This window comes from Strongylocentrotus purpuratus, unplaced genomic scaffold (genome assembly GCF_000002235.5).
Source record: "Strongylocentrotus purpuratus isolate Spur 01 unplaced genomic scaffold, Spur_5.0 spur5_contig_850, whole genome shotgun sequence".
NCBI classification, from domain to species: Eukaryota; Metazoa; Echinodermata; class Echinoidea; order Camarodonta; family Strongylocentrotidae; genus Strongylocentrotus; species Strongylocentrotus purpuratus.
Window position 1 is genome coordinate 213566 of NW_022145558.1, and position 7722 is coordinate 221287.

Sequence of the window (7722 nt, forward strand, 5' to 3'; positions counted from 1 at the left end):
CCGCGCTTCGCACGGGAGGGGAGGGGGACTGAATTCAGTTAAGGATTAAGAGTCGAGAAAGGTACAACGAATCGTCTTCTTTTCTGATAATACGTCAAAGCTTCCGCGCTATGCGCAGGAAGGGGGACTAAATTAAGACAAGGATTAAGAGTCGAGAACGATACAACGAGTCGTCTTCTTTCTCTAATAATTTAATGAAACTTCAAAGTTTCCGCGCTTCGCGCGGTGGGGAGGAAACTGAATTCAGACAAAGATTAAGAGTCGAGAAAGGTACAACGAATCGTCTTCTTTCAAAGCTTCTCCCTGCACCGACCCCCTATAGGGAGCGCACTTCGCGTGCTCACTAACGCCCCCTCCCCCTAAAATAAAATCCTAGCTACGCGCTCGTTCCTATGTGAAGCGGAATTACCTGAACCATTTTCCATCTCTTCTTCTTCAGTAGCAGTACCCCCCCCCCCCCCCCCCCCCACTCCGAGAACGGACGGCCCCTATGCGTGTTACCAAAATGTCCTTTTCGTAACAAAAGAAAAAGGTCGGCCCGTATTGACTTTACACACCGGACTTTTGCTGAAAAGGGGGGGGGGGTGCTGAAAAAGGCTCGTATAACAAAAGAAAAAGGTCGACCCGTATTGACTTTACACACCGGACTTTTGCTGAAAAGGGGGGTCGCTTGGAACACGCATATGCGTACCCTAAATGACACTGAGTGGGGGGGGGGGGCCGGGTAGCAGTACAGGCCACCGTCAGGTGTATTGTCGTACTGTTGGGACTTTACCATCAGTTATAGATTTATTAATCAGATATGTTATTGGTTTAATCAAAATATCCACACAAGACTTGAGTACCTGAATGGTTACCGTACACTCTTAAAAAAAAACTGCTCAATTTGAGTCAAAATGTTACTCTTTTGGGTGGTCAAAAGGAAACCACCCGACTTTTGAGTAAACTTTACTCAGCATGTGTTGAGTAACAAATCTACCCATCTGTTGAGTAAAAATATTACTCAATAAAAGACTAAATCTCTACTCAGTTTGAATGAGTCAACCTTTACTCAATATTTACTCTTTGTTTAGCGGTTTCCTTTTTTACTCAGTACTGAGTAGAAACGTAATCAACTCATGTCGAGTAAGAAACTGCTCATGAGTTGAGCCAAATTTTACTCAATTAACGAGTACATGTTTTGACTCAAATTGTTTGAGCGATTTTTTTGCTCAAATATTGAGTATGTTTTCTGGGTAACGCTTAGTTGCTCAATCAATATTGAGTAAAAACATGTACTAAGTTAAGTACGTGTTTTTACTCCATTAGGGGTGCAAACCGATGCAATAGCAGCACCTTTAGGGGTTCAATCCTGCACCCTTTAAAAGGTGCAATCCTGCACCCATCATCGAGGAATACTGGTAAAATTTGCTCGTACACAAATACATATTAAACATGCATGATGTTTCTTGGTTAGTAATCATAATCTATTGCTAAAACGTGAATGTAATTGTAACATGATCAGACAAAATAATATATTGGTTAATGATTGCCAAAGGAAAATACAAAATCAAAAAATTGATGTGCATTGTCATAATTTGCTTAACAAATCATGATAAATGTATTTGTATGTGAACACGTGAAAAGTAATCATGAATATGCATACAATATGCAAACTTTTATTTTGCACCCTCTTTTGGTCGATAGGGTTCATTTTTGTAGGAAGGGTGCAAAATCTTATATTGCACCCTTTTTTTAACCCCTTTTCCTTCAAAAGGGTTCATTTTTATGTAAAGGGTGCAAACTCTTATTTTGCACCCTTTTTTGCACCCTTTTGTCTAAGAGTGTATCTCAGTTCTTTCGCATCTTTCTGCACGCGCACATGCATGCACGATACATGCACATGACGGACAATGAAAGAGTACAAAATATCCAGTTTCTTAGGTAGACAAAGGAACATACAGCTGCTATTATGTAAAAATGTGTAGAACAGGTGTCACATGCATATTGACAGCTAGTTGCACTTTCCATCGATCCAACTTTCACTCGCACCCGAGGTAAATTCGGGTAAGAGATCAATGTTGATTTATTTATCACCTGCCGCAGCGTAATACCCAACCGTAGTTTACTCAAAATTGATACAAACGAAATTCGTACTCAATGTTGAGTCATTGATTTACTCTTTATCGAAGGTAACAAATTACTCGGGTGACGAGTACCACTAAAATCAAGGTCTTACTCCAGCTTAAGTACTGAATTGCTCATTTTGTTACTCAACTTGTTTTACTCGGCACAATTTACTCGCTGACATTAAGAGTGTATATCGTCAACTCCGCATAAATTTCCTATTTTGAAAGTTATTAATCTCTTTCATTACATCAGCTTCAGAAAACACAGATAATTTCAAATTGTTGAGACAAGGTGCATCACTGTCACTGATAGTTGAATGAAATTCATTTCCCCAAAAATTATTTTTGTCATGTCTTTTCATCAACTCTGTTACAGCATTAGCAAAATGATCGTTGAATCGAGATGCAGATTCATACATGCATGACTTGGAGAGGCGCTATTTTCGGTGAAAATGATTTCAGAACCTTCCATAAATTATATCGTTCCGATTTGTACATTGCAATAATTTATTCATATAGTGTTACATTTTTGTTTTTTGATAGCATTTGTAACCCTATTTCTTAAACGTCTATACTCAATCCATAGCTCATTACTTTGCTTAACAATAGCCTTCTTTTTAACTTTGTCTCTTTCTTTCATCAAATTAAAAATGGACTCATCTAAGGAGAGCATTGCTTCCTCATCCGTTTAGTTTTCAAAGGCATGTGCTTGTTTGTCACAGATAATAGCATAGCTTCCCAATTCTTAACGGGACCTTCAATATCAACTAAATTGTCAACGTCACTCCAATTTACATTTTAAAAAATTCGAAAAGCATCCCAATCAACATCCTCATAGTCATACCTCCTGAAAGTTACAAGATTATGAGCATGAGTGAGTAAACGGGGCGATTTTCCATATCGGTAATTCATGTAATGATCGCCCATACCATGGGGTTACTAGCCTAACTATGATTTTAGCTTAAAGTAGATATCCATTGATTTTAAAAACAAACTTTATTTTCATTATTGCAAAGTTTTTAAAAAAACTTTGATTCGACAAGGTTATCAAAATTCAATGCTTGGAAACATTGGAAGTAATGATTATTATAAATTACAAAACGCTTAAATACAGCCCCGGCATAGCACCTGAAGAGCTCTCCGAACGCTGCTGAGATGTGTGAGTCCCATGACATCTCACACATTTTCAGTGCCTGTTTTTTAATCTTCTCTTGAGTTCTTTCTCTTACTTCACTAACGTCAGGCGAAATGTATAATCTATTGCCTCACTCTAAACCCCGCGCATGGTTTTATTTTGATGACAAATGCAACGATACTAAAATAAAGGAATATGTCGCTTGTTAACAAAATAAGACGCCATTGGATATTCAGCTGCACACACCGCGGTATCTTCGGCGTTTCAAGAGGGAACAAAATAATGCCGTCCTTAATATCATGCCGGGGGGGGGAGGGGTGGGTTCAATTTAAAAGTCTGGTTTCTTAGATTGTGAATTAAACCCTATCCTGTATATTTACAAACAAAAGATTTTAGTTATCAGAATCGGTTTCATATCCCCTTTTGAATGGTTTGAAATGCCATCACATTTATATACACTAAACTCATTTTAATTTGAGAAACAATAGCTTCATTATGTCGTCTGCTTGGGCAGTATTGGTCCGTTATGTGACGTCATTAAAACATCGTTATTTTTCTGGCGAATCTCTCGTATATCCCAGATGCTATGGAGTGGTTGTATTTGTATTTTTATATATCACCCGATATGTAGTTGACCTATAACTTGTACGATGGCCATCTGTTAGCTTACCAGTTTCTAGTGATACATTAGTTGACAGATTTTTGATTTTCTTTGAATTTCCACTTTAAAGACCATATCCGAACTGAAAAATGAAATGGATGAATTATATATCAACGGAAAGCTTATCAGCCATAGATTACAATGATATAAATTATATGCCATTTTAGTGTCTGTCAAAGGAGTATCAGCCATCTGAAAACTAAAAATCTAAATCTTTGAAAATCGGAAGTTGTCGACCTAAAAACTTGCTATCGCCTTGAGGAAATCATTTTAATATGTGGAGTACGCATATTTACAATGACTTTGCATTAATTAAGCACGGCTCATTGCTTCAGCTTATGTCGTCTCTGTAACTTCGGCAAATTTGACCCCTGTTGACCCATAATTTGGAGGGGTGCGGAAAATAAAATTTTAATTTGCTTTTGTACAATAATGAAAGGATAAATACTTTTTATTCATATATATATATATATATATATATATATATATATATATATATTTGTATTCTACATTCATTCAGTTTTACATATATATCAAGTTGTATTTTTTTCGGAAAAGGTCTTTAACTTTCATTCAGATATGTAAACAAACAAACAACTTTTAATTAGCAAACATCACTAATTTACTATTGTGCATTTTTGTGGAACTGACGCGTCATTTAGTGCCACTACGTTTGGTTAAGCTACCTTAGAATGTACAAAGTATACTACAGTACGATTAACAGGTCATTTACCTTCTCTTTGATTCGATGATAAAAGAATTAGATCATATTACTTTGGTTATGTCAAGTAAAATTTAAGTTTCATGCAAAGTGAATCCTGATCGGTTATGGCAACATATCAATTAGTTCATGGATGTATTGTAGCTTGAACGATCAGGGTTAGGTTGTCAAAATGTCGACTTTTTTTGTAGCTTTCGTGTCAGACCTTTATGCCAAGTAGAGTGTAGTACTATGTAGTTGCATGGACATTTTAAGTGCCCTTAAACTTGTATTCATAAAGATACACTTAATTTCTTTCATTTGACATTTTAACTCTGTTCGCTTTCATTTTTCTATCCATTTTGATCCAGAATATTTTCATTCAAATATTTGTTGTACTTAAGTACTCTTGTATCAATGTCTACTTATATAGAACGGGCAGTATCTTCTGTGTGTACAAAATAAAGATAAATTCGAATTATGAGTGAAATGGTACATCATATTGAAAATTGTATGTTTTCTTCAGGGAAAAAAGAGGAGGATTAACTGGAGAGTATGTGAGAAGAGAGAGAGAGAGAGAGAGAGATTCAGAGACAGAGTTATACAGAAATGGGGAGAGAAAAGAAGGAGAGACAAATGATACAGACTATAGGAGACATAGAAAGATGAGAACAAATAAGAGAGCAGAGTTCCAGGAAAAGAGAGAGAGAGAGAGAGAAAGATAGAGAGTGGAGAGAGAATGAGGAGAGAAAGGGAGCCTAAGAGAGAGAGAGAGAGAGAGAGAGTAACACAGAGAGAGCGAGGGATGGGGTTGGGGATATATTACGCCGCAGATGCACAGAGAGAGAGAGAAAAGTTCGAAAAACGGAAACAAAAGTCTTTTATTCTTGATTGATTGATGATTTATTTCTATTCGACAAGCTTCCAACATACAACATTATACAAGAATAACAGGTCAAAAATAAAGTCAGCTTGAACAGGATAACCCACGAAAGCTCGAGAGCTTTCCAGTGGGGTCCCCTAAGGGCCCTACAGAGTCATGTACAATATTAATAAGTTAAAATAGTAATATTTACAGACAGGTAAGAGAAATAAAAATGATTACTTATTAAAGATAATAATAATAACAACATTAAACTGATGATAGAAATGATAATGAGTACAAGAAGAAAAAGGAGAAGGAGAAGAAGAAAAGAGGAGGAGGAAGAAGAGGAAAATAATGATGAAATTTGTAGAATTTCTATAACGTACAAAATCTATATAATGTATAAAAGTATATACAAAATGAAAAAGTATGGACCGGCAGAAGAATACAAATTTCAATCAAATAACATGTCATTCACTTCTCTTCTCTAACTCTCAAGTATTAGGTATTCATTTAATTTCCTGTTAAAATGAGCATAGTTTTCTATTTCCTTTACACCATTGGGAAGGGAATTCCAATAGTTTATGGCATTGTAATAAAACGAATTTCCAATACTACCTACTCTTTCTGGTAAGTTAAAAATTGAATCGGCTATTTCTTGTATTATAATCATGTACATCAGTAACAACATCGAAGTTGGATCGAATATAATGATTCGACCTAGTATGATATATTTTATGCACGTGATGCAATACGAGTTGTTTTTATCTTTGGTCGACTTCAAGAAAACCGTCTTTAGAAAGTTCGCTGTAGCCAACATGAGTTCTTGGACCAGATTACAGTTGATAAATGTCACCATTTTGTTCTGCATAATCTTCAACTTCTTTTGATCTGACTTGTTAATGTTACTATACCATGCAGGGTTATCATAATAAAACAAAAAAAACATTGAATAAGAGCAAAACAGAGTGTACGTCTTGCTTTTAAATACATACAACTTTGATATCTATACAAAAATTTCAGACGAAAATTTGCTCTTTGTTTTTTACAACTGATTCTACTAAAGATGAAAATGAACTTGCGCTAGCCAACTCAAAGCCTAAATACGCCACAGACTCTTTTTCCTTGATTACTTTATTATTGTGTGTCACTTTGAATTCCAATGACTTTTTAGAACTACTTTTTAGAACAAAACAAAATGCTTTCTGTTTTTCCCAAGTGTAAAGAAAGCTTATTATCAGTCATCCAATCGACACACGTAGACAGCTGTTCACTGAACTTTTCCTCACTATATTTATTATCTGCGTACAATAATAGTTTTAAGTCTTTTAAAGAGATACACATATCATTTATATAACTTGAAATAGAATTGGGCCTAAAATGCTTCCCTGAGGAACAGCGGCATTTAAAAGGCATTAGTTTGGAACGAATATCATGAATGGCCACTACTTGCATGGTGTCGATTAGATAGGATCTGAACCACTCTAAACTTGCCTTATTAAAACCCATTAGTTGTAACTTCTTCAATAAGACGCAATGATTAACAGTATCAAAAGCTGTGTGCATAGTCAAGGAGCACCATACCAACAAAGCGCCCTTTGGAAGTTTCTGTCCTCAAATAATAAGTCAATTGAATTAGACATGTTTCAGTCGAATAATCATGTCGAAAACCAGATTGAAATTCATAAATTATATCATTTTCTTTGAAGCATCTTTCAATTTGAACACAGACCGATTTTTCGAGAATCCTCTATCTTGGTCATGGCGATTGAAAAATTGTGTTACAACCTGCATTCTCCCGTCTAACACATCCAATCATGAAAAACTAGGTAAAAGTAATTAAAAACAAGTCATCAAATCAAATAGAAATCAAAGTAGGCCTATTTCTCTAAATCTCTATACCACACAGAATACTTGAATATTCAAAGTACAATTTGCATAATCATAAGGATGAGAGAGAGGGAGGGAGGAACAATAACGATAAAGAAAAGACAAAAATAATATGACCATATAATTTTAGGCCTACTTATGTGCATGTAGGAATTGTGTTTATTCATTTATTGCTGACGAAATATTATTTATGCCAAGCACTTTCAGGGGTATTTAGATATTGTTTTATTATTGGGAACATTTTTGTTAATTAAGGGGAATTTAGCCTCTTTCTTATGTTCCATTTGCAGGCCAAAAAATGAAAAGGTTAAATTCCAACGGCATTTGAAAGATAACACTAATTTAGAACTTCTCCCAGTAAAA